General features: G+C 40.5%; 1 protein-coding gene and 1 long non-coding RNA gene across 5 annotated transcripts in view; one reads left to right on the top strand and one right to left on the bottom strand.

Annotated features, from left to right (window-relative positions):
* The window catches only part of PCDH1 (protocadherin 1), a 1,308,367-nt gene that overhangs the window by 290,816 nt on the left and 1,001,829 nt on the right, over positions 1-15,722 (top strand). The window lies entirely within an intron of this gene.
* The window catches only part of LOC122799983, a 268,338-nt gene continuing 260,984 nt past the window's right edge, over positions 8,369-15,722 (bottom strand). Inside the window, exon 2 of the long non-coding RNA XR_006364514.1 lies at positions 8,369-8,758. This is a non-coding gene — a long non-coding RNA (uncharacterized LOC122799983). The remainder of the gene's footprint in view (positions 8,759-15,722) is intronic.

The following is a 15,722-nucleotide window of genomic DNA, read 5'->3' as shown; positions in this document are numbered from 1 at the left end:
TTCTTTCTGTGATTGCTTATTGTCTGTCATGTTGTGGAAATGTTTTCCTTTTTCATTCATATGTTTTATTACAAAACAGCTATTATGCATGCTTTTAGCACAACTTGTTTATTGCAGTGCACCAATAAAAAAAAGTGGAAACCATGCATTCCTCAGATATGTACAGCAATTCTTTAATTCCAGCTGTGTACATTCACTGACAAGCATTACTGCCTACTAAACTAACAAGAAAACAGCTAGCTGGATTACCAAATAAGAACATTACAGTTCTAGCAAGAACAGTTCACAAGTTTTGTTTTTGGGGGAAAAAAAAGCTTTTTTATGTACTTGTGGTATAAAAGAGATCAATAGCCTTGGTTGTTTTCTAGTATTCTTACTTTCCAGTTAGTTGTTGTTTAAGCATTCCTCTTATGTTTATAGAAGTAGTGTGTGTGTGTGTGTGTGTGTGTGTGTGTGTGTGTGTGTGTGTGTGTGTGTGTGTGTGTGTGTGTGTGTGTGTGTGTGTATTTGGTTACAGTCAGCCCCTTTGTCACCAATTTTTTTTTCTAAAGCCAGAGTGCACAATCGTCCTCATCATATTTCTCAATTGCCCAGATTTTTCCCTCATATTTTTGGTCCATCTCTCATAAAATTTGTGGTTTGGCAAATTACTGAGGATTATCAGCAGAAAATAATGACATGCATTTGAGTTTTAGACTTCATATTCTTCAGAAAATTCATGCGAACATAAATCATGTTATACTTGCAATTTTCTAAGTTTATAAGAGCAGTATTTAAAATCTGTCCCTATTTTTGGTCATTTGCCCCCTACCCCATTATTTTAAACTTTGTCCAGATTTCTTGCTCTAAAAAGTTGAGGGATATGATTTTCACAACTTTAAGATTATATATATTGCTAAAGTATGAGTGAGTTGAGTGATCTGGAGACAGGTAGACAAAAAGTGGTATATAAATTACAAGTGCCTCTGACACACTGTTTTTTGTTGGCTCATTAAATGAATTAATTCTTCCCAATCTATGTTTTTTAATATTTTGGACCCACAAGAGAATGTTTAATACACACACATATACATGTATGTGTATATATATATATATATATATATATATATATATATATATATATATATATATAAAATATGAGTACCTGACAAAGTACTGATCTAAATTACCTAGATTTTTTTCTTGCTAAAAACCTCTCCAACCTGAATGCAAACATCCTAAAACAGTTTCAAAGTAACCCTTGTTTTCAGAGTTACAGTAAAGGCTAGGGATAGGGTAAGCATGAGGCGTGTGTGTTTGTGTGTTGTTTAGTGATAGGAAGAGTCTAATGGCACATATTCACCAGTGGAAGAGAGCACATTTGGGGAAACCTTAGCTAAAATGAGGGAATTCTTTATTTGGGACTGCTCTCAAGTATCTGAAGTGCAGAAAAGATGTAATCTAAATTGGTTCTTCTCCTCCTCCTGCTTTACCTCTAGTCTTACCAGCCTTTTTGGATGCTTTTTCTTCAGCATCTAAGGCCCCAGCTACTCAGGCCCTGCCTCTAAATGGCCTGATTGGTTTTATAAAGTGCCAGAAGATTGTAAATGTCTGTACAGATGTCCTTCAGTAGATCCTGTGGTGGTTTCCATTGTGTCTGACAAAACTTCATGGCTATTGCCATCCACCAAGCTTCTCCCTTCTGATAAGGAGAGCAAGACTATGGAAAGAATAGGAAAAAGGTTTATACTTCTGCCACCTTAGCTTTCTGTGCTATAAACTTCTAAACCCATATGATCAGATATGTGTTGGCTCTTTTTTGCAAGCCTCTCAAGCAGTTTCACACCTCCAGACCCCGATATTAAACTCAGATGATGTCTCTGTTATGAGTTTCTTCTCGGGTAGCTCACCACTCCATTAAATGCAGTTATGATGTAGCAGAAGCATCTTCCAGGGCAGCTGCATCTGGCTCTGCTCTTAGGAGGTATTCATGGTTGAGGCTTCAAAACCTCCACTTGATATTAAAGCAAAATTAATGGATGCTCCTTTTGACAACATTGCTTTCTTTGGGATTGCAGCTGCAGATTTGTTTAAATCTTTGCAGAGAAAGGCAAGGAAGTACAGGACTCAAAACGTATCTTTGTTTCACATGTCCCCAAATTTCAGAGGAATTATTCCTCAAAGACTTAATTTGTTAGAAAACAAATTTGCCTGCCCACTTACAAAAGCAAAAAAGGAGGTAGGAGCGCTCCTCAGTCTAAGTCCGCTCGGCCAATTTCTGCTCAGAAGCACCCCTTTCCAGACAAGCCAGGTTCAGTCTCTCATTTCCTACTTCTGTAACTACCACACATCTCAGTCTTGTTCTTCTTTCTCAGTGTCTTTCCTTGTCTCGTCCAGTTTGGGAAACTATTGCTCAAGACTCATGGGCTCTTTCCATTATCAAACATGGGTATTTCATTGTCTGGAAAACTATTCCTCTATTCATGGGCATTCTACAACCACCTCAAGACCAACTGCATATATTTCCAGAAGTGCTTCAGGAGTTTCTACATCAGGGAACAATTCAAGAAGTTCCTGTTACCTTAGGGGAAGAGGATTTTACTACACATTGTTTCTCGTATCCAGAAACGACGGCCTATGGAGACCCATTCTGGATCTTTCCCACCTCAATACTTTTCTGAAAGTTCCTACCTTCTGCATGCTGTCCTTGAAGCCATGATTCCTCTTATTCTTCCTCAGGCTTATATGGCCTCTGTGGACATCAGGGATGCTTATCTTCACGTTCTCATTCATCCCCTTTACAGGAAATGTTTACATTTCATTATTGCTTCCTTGCACTTTAATTTTTCAGCTTTCCCTTAGGTCTTTCCACTGCCCCAGGGGTATTCACAAAATGCCTCGCTCCTGTAATTGCCTACTGCAGACTTCAGGGCATCCATGTTTACCCTTACCTGAGCGATCTTCTTTTTCTAGTTCCTTGTCCAGAAACCCTGGAACAAAATTTACAGTTCACTATTTCTATCTTGCAAAGGTTTGGGTTCTCAAAGTACAAAGACTCCTTTCTTTCCCCCTCCCAGGACCACATATACCTGGGGTGCAGGTTGCAGACAGGTATCATGCTGGCATCTTTGCCTCCTCCAAAAGTTCAGTCTCTCACTTCCAGAGTCTTCTCCCTGTTCCTTCTCTTATAGCGAGGGAGTTTTTCAGGCTCCAGGGTTTCATGGCATCCACCATTGCCATGCTACCTCTGTCCAAACTTCACATGAGGAAGTTTCAGTGGTACCTGAAATCAGTTTGGATGCAGCATGCACATCCACTGAAGTTTGTGGTTCCTCTTCTTCCTTGTCTCAAAAAGGAACTCCTTTGGATTCAGGAGATTTCCCTGAATCCAGGCTTTCCTTTGCATCCTCCTCTTCCTGCTGAAGAGTTGTTTACAGATGCCTCCAACCTAGGATGAAGAGCAATCTTTGCTTCCATGAAGGTACAGGGCCTTTGGTTTCCCTCTCAAAAGCAGTACCATATCAGCATCAAAGAGATGAGCACTCTCATTTAAGCTCTTCAAACTTTTCATCCTCTCTTCCATCAAGGACCTCTAAAACTGTTTACAGATAACACTACAGTTCTCTGGTATGTAAACAAACAGAAGGAGCTAAAGTCATACCTTCTGTGGGGGTGAGCTCTCATGGCTTGGTAACTGGCAGTTCAGTACCAGGTAACTCTTCAGGCAGTTTATATCTCTTCTAGTCAGAATTCCATTGCAGACTGTCTGAGCAGGTCCATGACACAATCCCACGAATGGCTGATTCATACGGATGTGTTTCTGGACAATGTCCACTGGTGGGGTACTCCTCAAGTAGATCTGTTTTTCTCCACTCTGAACAGACAACTTCCTCTTTTTCATATCAGAGATCCAGGTCTTCTGGTTTAGAAGGTGGACTCCCTTTCAGTTTCTTGGAGGGGGATGTTTGTTTATGCATTTCCTCCTTTTCCTCTTCAACAGGACAAATCAGAATTCTTGCTGGTGACTCCCTTTTGGCCAAGACAGCATTGGCTCCCTCTTGTACATTTAACAAAGGACAGTCATCACAAGTTACCTCACAGGGTGGACCTTTTCACATAGGACAAAGGATCTCTTATCCATCCATATCTGTCAACTCTGCATTTCACTGTGTGGGGGATAAGCTTCTGATTCCTTTCAGACACCTTTTTTTCTGAGGACGTGCTTAGGGTTCTGCAGGAGGCTAGAAATCCCAATAGTAGAAAATCATATTTATGTAAATGAAAGAGGTTTTTTATTTGGTGTCATTCACACTACCTGGATTCACTGTCTGTGGATGTTCCATTGGTTCTTTCTTATTTGTAAGAGTTGCTCAATGATAGTTTGGCTTACTCCTTGGTGAAGGTTCATTTGTCAACCATTTCTGCATGTCTGCCTTTGTCTCCCCCTTTGGCTTCTAGGCTAGAGGTTAAATTTTTTCTCAAAGTTGTCCTTCACATTAGACTTACCAGGAAACCTGTTCTGCCTCCTTGGGATTTAAACCCTGTTCTGCCTCCTTGGGATTTGAACTTTGTTCTGGAGAAGCCGACAGTGGCTCCATTTGAGCCTGCAGCTACAGCTTCCTTGCAACAGTGTATTTGAAAAATGGTTCTGTTACTAGCTTTGACTTCTGCCAAAAGGGTTTCTGAGCTTCAAGACTTAATGGCTTCCCCACCTTTTCTGATTTTGCATAAGGACAGGGTCTGTCTGTGTACTAACCTTTTCTTTATGCCCAAGGTTGTGAATGAGTTGACTCTTAACCAATCTATTAATTTGCCCACCTTTTTTTCCTTCTCCACAATCTTCTAGTGAAAGGATTTTAACACACCTTGGATGTGCATAGGCAACTCAGATTTTATTTGGATAAAACAAAGGCCATGAGGAAATCTGATCAGCTTTTTGTTTTTTGTCATCATAGAGCTCTGGGATTGCTTGTTTCCAAGCAGACTATTTTCTCTTGGATTTGAAAGGCTATTTCTTTTGGTTATGTGTTCCATGGGAAAAGCCTCCCTTTTCCTGTTAGGGCTCATTCTACTAGGGCTGTGGCTTATTCAGGTGCTTTCTTTAAGGGTCTGGATACTAATTCCATTTTAGAAACAGCTACTTGGACTTCTGCACATATCTTCACCAAGCATTGCAAATTGGACAACATTTCCAGATCTAGAGACGGTTTTCTAGAAAGCTGTTCTGTTCCTTCTTCCCCCAAAATTTCCTTCTAAGTTTTGGTACTCTCCCTTGTGGAAAGAATACTCCAACATTGAATAGAAGGACATAGAATAGTTGTGTAAAATCTTACCAGAACCACAGATGTTCTTGTCTTCTATGTTGTAGTATTCTATCCCTCCCTCTCTCCCCCTGGTGCTTGCTTTTGTTCTGGATGTCTGATAACCTTGTTTCCTTAGGCCCACATTCCTCCTGGGACATTCAGTTCTGTGTGGATTTCGCTTTTATGGCCATTTGTGCAATGTCTTGCATACTAGCAATACTTTAAAGCTCTTTAATACTGGCTGTATGTCAGGTCACCCAAGGCAGAGGATCTCTCATGGTAAAGAATACTGCAACATAGAAGAGAAGGGCATCTATGGTTATGGTAAGGTTTTACACAGCTACTTTTTTCTTTTTCACAATTTGTTTCACAGTTTGGTGCTTATAGCTGTTGCTGTATAGTTCTCAGAGTTCCAGGTACATACACAATCATTAACTGTAACATTTATTTGTTTACCAAATTGGGGGCACAGATCTAGCTTCATAGGTAGGTACTAGGATATCTGCCCTTGCAGACCATTCTAAGCTTAGTCATTTTCCCCCAGTGGTAAGGATAGAACCCTATTCCCTGTGGCTGTGAGGTAAACACATTAACCATTAAGCCAGCCCCCAACCCCCTATTTGGACCAGTGTCAGACCCGGCATACCTTTCAACTCTTAACATGAGAAAGCTGGACAAAACCTACAAGGGGGGGGGGGGGCAAATTTTAAATAATTGCTGTTATACATTTGGAAAGTTGCTAGAATATTGAGATTTGTGTTAGCATGCAGTTTCTGAAGGATATGAGGTCTGAAACTGAAATTTAATGATTTCAAGTCCTCAGTAATTTGTCAGAAAATCACAAATTTTATGAGGAACAGACAAAAATATTATGCAAAAACCTGGTCTGTTGAGAGGTATGGTATAGAGATACTATTTGAATGGCAGTGAAGTCAAGCTGTAAATTAAAAATATAAATGTAAGCAGTAACACTTAAGCCATAAAGCAAGTAAGTGAGAAGATAGTATGAAGAGTGGGTGCGTTGTCAGTTTCTTACATTAAAAGCTAAATGAAAATTTCAGCCAAGCTAGAACTTCCACTGAGTGACCTCTCAAACCTCTTGTATTAGAGGCATATGGGATATATGCAAATGACTCTTATGAATATCATGTGTTTCAGATATATGGCAATTTCTGAATGCCCATGAATTTTTCTTTAAGTCATTTAATGGACAATTACAGGCCAATAAAGGCAAACCTGAAATTGAGAGGTCACTGAGTGGAAGCTCTAGCTTGGCTGGAATTTTCATTTAGTTTTTACTGATTTGTTTTTCTGTGTGACCTTCTCACTCATTGTTTTGGTCAGTTTCATACATTAGGAAACTATATGCTAAAACTATATGTACAAAATATACATTATTAGGACTCCACAGAGGAGTAAGTCTGCCTAGAGGGTGATCTGGGTTAGGAAATGCCTGGTTAGTATGAGAAATGTAAGTGATTACATTGGCGCTGTCTGAGGAGATAGGCTTTTAGCTGCAGCATGAATATAGATTAGTTGGAAAGTCTTTTAAGTGGCTGGGAAGTGATTGCAACAGCTTGGAAGCTAAAATGCATCATACATTGTAGCCTTGAATGGGCATTTAAAGAAAAGGACCTGCCTGAGACTGGGATCTGACAGTCATAGGTTCATAGGTTGGTACTAGGCTATCAGCCCTAGGGCCTATACAAGCCTAGCCATAACAATTCCCTGGCTATTTCTTCCCACATTATTTACTTTCCTGGACCCTTGTCTAGCAGGGCGACTGACGTGATCCCTGGGGTGAATTTCCTTTCTCCCATCCAATCGTCAAGGTTCCTCTTGAAGAGGTCCAAAGAGGCACTCTGCTTGACATGTATGGGCAATCTATTCCAGAGTCTGGGGAGTCTCTGGGTCAGGAACCTATCCCTCCAGCATGTTTTGTTTATTGTGATGACAAGGTTTAGATCCCTGGAGCGTGTAGCTCTGAGGGATTGGGATTTCTTTAAGTGTAGCATGTCCAACAGCTCTGGGTTTGACATGGCCTTGTATGTTAAGCAGAGATTGCCTCTGAGTAGACGATATGCGACAGAGTATAGCTGGAGTTTTTAAGGCGGTCAGTGTAGGGCATCTGCTTTAGGCCTGTGATTCTTTTAGTGAGGTATTTCTGAGGCCTTTCCAGTTGTTGCAGATGTCTTGAGAGGTACATACCAAATGGGGCGTTGTATTCTATAATGGGTCTAATGAGGGATGAGTACAGTGGGACAATGACCTCCTTTTTTCTGGATGAAAAGCCCTTCGTGATGAGGTGTGCCACATAGAAGGATTTCCTGACTGTTGTGGCAATGTGGTTATCGAAGGTGAGACCACTGTCCACCTGTGTCCCTAAGTCTCTTATCACACTTTCTGTGTTTAGTGTACTGCCACCTATATGGTAATTCATGGATACATGTTTTTTTCCCAAAGGGGATAACAATACATTTCTTGGCATTGAGCTTGAGCCCATGGCTCTGGCACCAAGCATCTGTTTCTGTATCAGTCTGTGCTAGTGGGGGTGCTGACTAGTTTTGCAGTGACAGATGTGCATCATTTGAGGTGGATGAGTTTAAAAATAAGTGATCCAATGAGGAAGTTTGCTTTGTTTGACAAAGAAGCCATTTTGCTTATGTATGTAGAGAGCAAGTTTTTTTTGCTAGAAGCTGCAACTACTAGTGGATGTCCATATTCAAGTTGGGAAGAGATTGCCACAGCTTTGGGGATAAGCTTGAGAAGCTACAGTTCAAACATTGTAGACATTTTCTGGCTATTCCTTTATGAACCAATTCTGCGGCCAATCATGAACTCCTCCGCTCTTTTTTTCCTTGTCACTCTTGTTGCAAGCACCTCTGAAAGGCTAGTGATGTTTCTACAACAAATCTCCCTCAACTTCATTGTGGCTTACTTCAGTGTCTACATCTTCATCTGTTCTGCCATATTGCTTCTTCTAGTGCACACAATGACATTTTTGTCTTACTACTGTTAAAAAGACTTGATGTGCTCTATCCACTCTCAAGCCTGACAGAGTATTGAGCCATAACAAACACAGTCTCCCATTTTTCCACACTTTATTCCTCAGAAAATTTCACATTCTGACTACACAATAAGATACCAACATATTTTTCTTTCTTTCTTTGCCAGTATATATTTTTTTTCCTTCAGTCCCAATTTTGAATTATTTCTAGTTTCAGCATTCCTCTTTCATATTTCACAGGTGCCTCCATTCTAGGGAAAGTGGTCTAATCGGCTTATTTTCTTATCCATACTACTGATTTTTTTTTTCAACATCCCATCTTGCTTTAACAGCCACTGCATATGAACATTTTGTTCTGTCTTTTCTCTACTCCATCTTAATTTTCTTTCGTTTCATTTTAATCATTTCCTGTCTCCAACTCTTCTGACTCATAGCATTCTGTCTTTTTAAAGAGGTTTATTGTGCTTTTCTGAGTGATAAAAGAGAAAAATGGAGTTACCCAAGTCTACATATTAACTGCACTGTAAAACAGAAATAAAGTACAAGTTCACAAACAAAACTACTTGATACTTTATAACTGAGATCTGGACTTAATATCAGTGACAAAATGCCTGTGTAGTTTACAGATGCAAGGCTTTTGTAAAAAAAAATAAGTAAAATAGAAGTTCTGTTCTTCCACAGCCATATCAACTCCATGTTCAATTAAAGGATAGGAGACCCAACAGGAGCAGGTTATAATTTTGTCCTCATCTCTTCCTCCTATTCCCTAGCTCCCCTGCAAGGTGTTCCTTTTTTAGTTTGCTTGTTATCCCTCCCTACAACTTCCCCGTGTGCAACATTCCCTGCAATTTGCTGAGTTTCTCTCTCAGTAGATTCCACTATTAATATCTTTCAAATTTTGCTTCTGATTAGAGTTATTTTACTGAGTATTATTGACTATATTAGGATATCTGGTTTAAGGTAGGGCTTTGTAACAGTGAGGGTTCCACTTTTCCACTTTATTTGCTTTTTAATGTGGTCTGAGTTTGCAGTGGAAGCCAAGATTACTCCAGCTATTGCTTGTTTCACTGCACTTGCAGCAGTTTTAATATTTTACTGGTGGTATGTACATAACGGGAGTTTAGACAGTGAGGTAATTTTGAAAAGTGAAAATTTTATCTTTATTTTGTTGTTTGTATCCCAAGTGTCTAGATATTCAAGGATCATGTTGATATTTAGAGATTTAGATTGCAGGAATAGAAAGTGCATCAGGTGGCTTAAAGGAGAGGATGCAAAACTTAAGTAACTGATTTTGTGAAACTTTCAGCTGTTAATATTTATTTACTTTAAAACTAGTATGCATGCTGTCATTCTTAATGCCTTGTAATCAAAACATTTACAGATGGGTAATACTATGAGACCATGTCACTACAGCTGCCATTAGTGTATCATCATTTTGTACTGACACGTAGCTGTAGCTAACTCCATCATAGCCCATACTAACTTCCAGCACATAAACTGCATGCCCCTTCCAGGAATGAATATCTACCATTATGTTATACCTGTTTTGTTTCACTGAAACCTTTGAAGAAATCTGTTCGTGGAGGTAGGGATGTAGCCAGAAATTTACATTTTATACTTGTTGCCCCCATCTCCCACTTATCATTTTAAAAATGTACTCAATCCTTAGACTGCTACCCCCAGACATACAGGAAGCTACTTTTAGAGGTGTGTTTCTTTCACATAAGCATTCTTTGTATACCTCTATACTGTAAATATTCATTTCACAGTTCTAAACATTTGGTGCTTTCTGAGTGTTGAAATTTCCAAGAGATGATCAGAAAAAAATGTACTCATTTGAGAATGCCTAGCTATAGCCTTGCATAGAGTCTGAGAGTTGATGTCCTTGTGATGGAATATATATGCAAGCAACTATGTGTACTTGCCTGCAAGTGTGTAAAATTAACCAAATAAAGTAATGTGCATACTTTTTAAGCATTTTTCATAACTGGATTTTCTCAATGAAGGTCTGGATTTCTTTTGCAGAAGAAATCTAGTAGGAAGATAAATTTTCTTACTCTGGTCACACAGCATACTCGTGAGAGCTCATAGAATTTAAGCCCAAAGATCTCTACTGCATAGTGAGTTAATTACTGTGATATACTGATTCACTAAATAAATGAAAAAAAAAAACAAAGGCATAAGTAATAAAAGCTAATCTGAGCTTTCTTCATTTGTATGTATTATTTCTGTCATACTAAAAGAGCCACCTAAGATACTGTGCCAGTATTCTACCATTATTCATAGAATTTGTTGGATAATTCACAGGGTATGTCTCACCCACCACATGACTTTCTTTTTTTATGTCAGGACTACATATTCTTAATTATTTTATGCCAGGACTAAATATTCTTTCCCCTTTTTTAATTTGCATCCCAGTGGAGGAGGTTCCATACCTCACAAGACATCTGCAATAGTTGGAAAGGCCGGAGAAATACCTCACTAAAAGAATCACAGGCCTAAACAGATGCCCTATGCTGACCATCTAAAAAAACTCCAATTATACTCTGTAGCATATCGTCTTCTCAGAGGTGATCTCTACTTAACATACAAGGCCATGCCAAACCCTGAGCTGTTGGACATGCTCCACTTAAAGAAATCCCAATCCCTCAGAACCACATGCTCCAGGGATCTAAACCTTGTCATCACAGTGAACAAAACATGCTGGAGGGATAGGTTCCTGACCCAGAGACTCCCCATACTCTGGAATAGACTGCCCATACATGTCAAGCAGAGCGCCTCCTTGGCCCTCTTCAAAAGGAACCTTGACGATTGGATGGGAGACAGGAAATTCACCCCGGGGATCATGTTAGTCGTCCTGCTAGACAGGGGTCCAGGGAAGTAAATATTGTGGGAAGAAATAGCCAGGGAATTGTTATGGCTAGGCTTGTATAGGCCCAAGTGCCGATAGCCTAGTACCAACCTATGAACCTATGCATCCACACCTGTTACTGATTAAAATGCATCCTTGTGAATCTTGGGCATTAGTATATCTATAGAGAAAACACAGACACACCTGCAGATGTAGATGCACAAACACAGACAGACACACAGCATGCATGCTCAGCATGTCACAATATATACTCCATTAGGGTATTATTTCTTTATACTAACACATCTGTGTAAGTGTCTGTTTTTTTTTTTTTCTTGGTGAGTGAATGCCTATTCCTATGCATTTGTGCATGTGTGTCTAGTTGTCAGACATTATATAGGTTCATAGGTAAGTACTAGGCTATCGGCTCAAGGGCCTAGGTAAGCATAGCCAACAAGGTTCCCTGGCTTACGCCACCCAAGAAATTTATTTTCCTGTGCCACTGTCGAGCAGACACTCAGACGTGATCCCCAGGGTGTATTTCCTATTTCCCATCCACTCATCAAGATTTTTCTTGAAGAGTGCTAATGAAGAACTTTGCTTGACATAGATGGGTAGCCTGTTCCAGAGTATGGGAAGTCACTGGGACAGGAATCTATCCCTCCAGCATGTCCTGTTTATTGTGGTGACAAGGTTTAGGTCCCCAGAGCATGTAGCTCAGAGGGATTGGTATTTCTTTAGGTGTAGCATGTCCAACAGCTCTGGGTTTGACATAGCTTTATATGTTAGGCAGAGATCACCTCGGAGTAGGCGATATGCTATGGAGCAAAGCTGGAGTTTTTTGAGACGGTCAGTGTAGGGCATTTGTTTGATGCTAGTAATCCTCTTTGTGAGGTACTTCTGTAGCCTTTCCAGCTGCTACAGATGTCTTGTGAGGTACATTCAAAAAGGGGTGTTGTACTCTATAATGGGTCTAATGAGTGTCGAGTAGAGGGGAACAATGACCTCTTTTTTCCTGGATGAGAACCCTTTTATGATGAGGTGTGCCATGTAGAAGGACTTCCTGACTACTGTGGCGATGTGACTATCAAAGGAGAGACTACTGTCCACCTGGGTCCCAAGGTCTCTTATCAGACATTCGGTGTTAAGTAGATTGCTGCCTATGTGGTAGTTCATGGGTGCAGAGTTTTTACCAAAGGGGATGACACTGCACTTTTTGGCATTGAGCTTGAGGCCATGGCTCTGACACCAGGCATCTGTCTCAGCGAGGCCCTTCTGTAGGATGTCCACATCACTTGGGGACTTGACTATGGCTCCTAGTTTGCAGTCATCTGTGAACTTTGTTAGCCAGAGGCCTTCTGTGTTAGCCTGTACTTCAGAGAAGTAGATACCAAACAGGAAAGGTCCCAGGATGGAACCCTGTGAACTCCACCTGTCACTGCTTTGAGGTTAGATTTGGAGTCTGCAACTTTTACAGTGTGGGTTCTGTCAGTGAGCCAGTTGGCAACCCATCTTGTGATGTAGGGATTTATACCTAGTTTAGTGAGTTTAGCTATAATTCCAGAATGGGGGATGGTGTCAAAAGCCTTGGCGGTCAAGATAGGCTGTGTGAACCACCTTACCCTCATCTACGGCTTTGGTGACTGCCTCAAAGAGGTTGATCAGGTTCAGAAGGCATGATCTGCCTTTCACAAACCCGAACTGGGTGGTATCCAGAGTTTGGAGGTTACCAATGTCTTTGTTTATGAGTTCCATGATGATATGTTCCATGGCCTTGCAGACTAAGCTCATCAGGCTAATAGGTCGATAGTTCCCTGGATCAGTGGTGGCTCCCCCTTTGTGGAGTGGAATAACTGTTGCTGTGCGCCATTCTGTGGGCACAAAGCCTGATGCGAGGCTGTTATTGAACATGGTGCTTAAATGGGGAGCCAGTTCGTTCTGAAGTTCATGTAAAACACAGCCCGTTGTGCTGTAACTCAGGGCAGATCTGGGTATTGCCATCGAGATTCTTGACATAGTTATAGAATGCTTTGTGGTTGCCCTTAGAATTAGTGGTGATTTTTTTTTCATAGCTATCTTTGGAGGATCTTATAAGGGATCTCAGCTTCTTACTGAGGCTGACCAGGAGCTCCTTCACTCATGGGATTTTACTGTCTTTTGCAACTGTTTCTTCCTTTTGTTGTACAGTTTGTTTATGGCAGGGGACCACCAGACTGGCTTCCTTTTTTAGAGGATAGCATCTTGGTTCTGTTTGGGATAGCATGATCCATGCACTCGTGTAAGTGCCTATAGAGTGCATTTGTGACTTGTGTAGGATTCAGCAGTTGTAACTGTATTGTCCATCTGCATGAGTGTCATGAAGTTCACCACTTCTGTCTTAAGAAGCATGAAGTTGGCTTTGGAGGAATTTTTTACCGTGGGTGGGGGGTGGGGGCGGGATGAGGATATCAAGGGTGATTAGCTTATGGTTGGATCGGACCAACGAGGATTTGACTTCAGGTGTGGAACACCGGTCACTCATGTTGGTAATGACTATGTCTAGGATATTGTTGCCCCTGGTGGGGGTGTGGATAAGTTGATCCAGGGCATTGGAGTTTATGAATTCCAGAAAGCGTTGAGCTAAGGAGTTGGTACACGAGTAGTTTTCCCAGTTAATGGTGGGGTAGTTGAAGTCACCCATTATTAGGGTGTTTGAACCCCAATATTTTCCAGTACATCAAGAAAAGAGAAGTGGGAATCCTGGGGCATGGTGGGGATCTGTAACAAGCTACAATTTGGATTGCAGTTTTGCCCAGAGTTAGTTGCACTTGATAACCTTGGATGCATTATGCTGAGCAACTAGCCTGGAGGTGTGGACATCCTTAACGAATATGGACACACCTCTGCCTTTGGTGTTTCTTCCAGGTTACATGGCCGAAATGTGTGGTATGAGTTATAGCCCGGTAGTACAGGGGTGCTCTCTGGAGCCTTGAACAAGGTCTTATATACTTACATAAGTTATATTTTAGATGTAAAATACTTCAGCAACAATTATAAATCCAACATCAAGTTTGAAACATTAGGTGGAGGAAGTATTTTAAATCAAAATATTAAAATACACACACACACACACACACACACACACACACACACACACACACACACACACACACACACACACACACACACATTAAAAGCAATAAAAAACAGTCTAACACTGGGCATTATCTATACATAATAATGCTCCCCAGGGTGGGCACTATCAGGAAGTAATGGACCTTTGTGACATTAAGCTTCAGAATATCCCTGGGTGGTCCATTATTAGTCTTATAATGTCCACCTTGTCAGGTGTTATCATTTTCTTAGCAAACTCCAAAGGACTTAAATATAGCTAAACTGTTGGAGGAGCTGAAAAATAACATAACTGAGAGCTGGTATAAGTAAGACTGCTCTGTGGCTATTTTTTTTTCACCTTGCTTACCCTGTCCAGCTGCCCCTATTGTTTTCTTAATCTCTGTAGCTGTTTTGAGTTATCTACTGCCTATGCAAATGTGGCAGTAGAAGCCCCTTCCAGTCTTATCTCTTCTGCTTATATTAAGCAACCACTGCAAAATCATATTGCGAAGCCCACCCTCCCAACACTGATAAAGTACTATTTACCTTTCCTGTCATATCTTCACACCCACTAGGTGCACAGTCCTATAACACTAACCCTACTTTCCAGTTTAATTTTCAAATCTCTTACTTAGTTCCAAGAACTTTTCAACTAAGATATATATGTGTGTGTGTAAGATATATATATATGTGTGTGTGTGTGTGTGTGTGTGTGTGTGTGTGTGTGTGTGTGTGCATATACATATATATATATATATATATACATATATATATATATATATATATATATATATATATATAAACCATGTATGCATAAAAGAAAATAAAGGAAGATAGTTTTAGGATCCAGGAATGTTTTATAAAATGTGTAGCATAGACTGGATAAGAAGTGTTGAAGAGAGATTTGTGAGTTTCTCTGGATATGGAAAAGCTGTTTGGCTCATAGAGCTTTGGGATGGTAAAGGATGGGTAGTCTGCAAGAGAATGGGACAATGTTACAGGACAATGTAGCAGCTGGAGATGTCAGTGGATTGGCTAGTTATGCCTGATGAATCTGGAGTGGGGAAAACAACAGACAGATTAAGGTAGGAAACGTTGGGAGACGGGAAGCAGAGGGCAAGAAAACATTGGAAAAAGTCAACAAAGGTGCACAAGCAAGTGAGAAACACAGAAACGTTAAGGAAGTAAATGAAAGCTGCAACCAGGAAGAAAACATCATGGAGATGGAAGTCGGTGTGGGAGAGATACATACAGTAGTGCAAGTGATCATACCATTTTGTGGTGTAGTGTGGGTGGTTCAATATGAAGCCAAAGACAGTGATGTGGGAGTTCAGAAGAATGGCTTATGTTGTGCTGTTGAGGTAGTTAAGGATAAGTTAGGAGACAGAAAGCATAATAGGGGAGTAAACAGAGTAGAGAATGAGTCAGGGATGGAGCACTCAGGGTTGTGTGCAAGGGTGTGAGGAACAGGAAAAAGAGTAGAGAATGA

The sequence above is a fragment of the Protopterus annectens genome, chromosome 4.part0 (genome assembly GCF_019279795.1).
Source record: "Protopterus annectens isolate FY-2018-M chromosome 4.part0, PAN1.0, whole genome shotgun sequence".
Lineage (NCBI taxonomy): Eukaryota > Metazoa > Chordata > Ceratodontiformes > Protopteridae > Protopterus > Protopterus annectens.
The sequence above is the reverse complement of the archived record's forward strand: the minus strand, read 5'-3'. Positions and strand labels throughout refer to the sequence as shown.